General features: G+C 60.5%; 1 protein-coding gene across 1 annotated transcript in view; it reads left to right on the forward strand.

Moving 5' to 3' along the window:
- Positions 1-220, forward strand: part of IL4I1 (interleukin 4 induced 1) — a 5,881-nt gene that overhangs the window by 2,261 nt on the left and 3,400 nt on the right. The gene's annotated exons all lie outside the window — the stretch shown is intronic.

The following is a 220-nucleotide window of genomic DNA, read 5'->3' on the forward strand; positions in this document are numbered from 1 at the left end:
CACACTCCGGACAGCCTCACCTTCTACATCTTTGGCGTAAACTTTGACCTGCAGGCTGATGTCTTCCCCATCCATCTCTGGAGACCCAGCCTTCTGTCTGTGCCCACCCTGGCCGTACCCCGGGACCCGCCAGCTCCCAGTGAGCTCAGCATCGTTCCCTAACCCCACTCATATTCCCACGTTCTCCCCTCTCATAATGGCCCCATCACCCCCCCCCCCC

Source organism: Neomonachus schauinslandi, chromosome 16 (assembly GCF_002201575.2).
Source record: "Neomonachus schauinslandi chromosome 16, ASM220157v2, whole genome shotgun sequence".
NCBI lineage: Eukaryota > Metazoa > Chordata > Mammalia > Carnivora > Phocidae > Neomonachus > Neomonachus schauinslandi.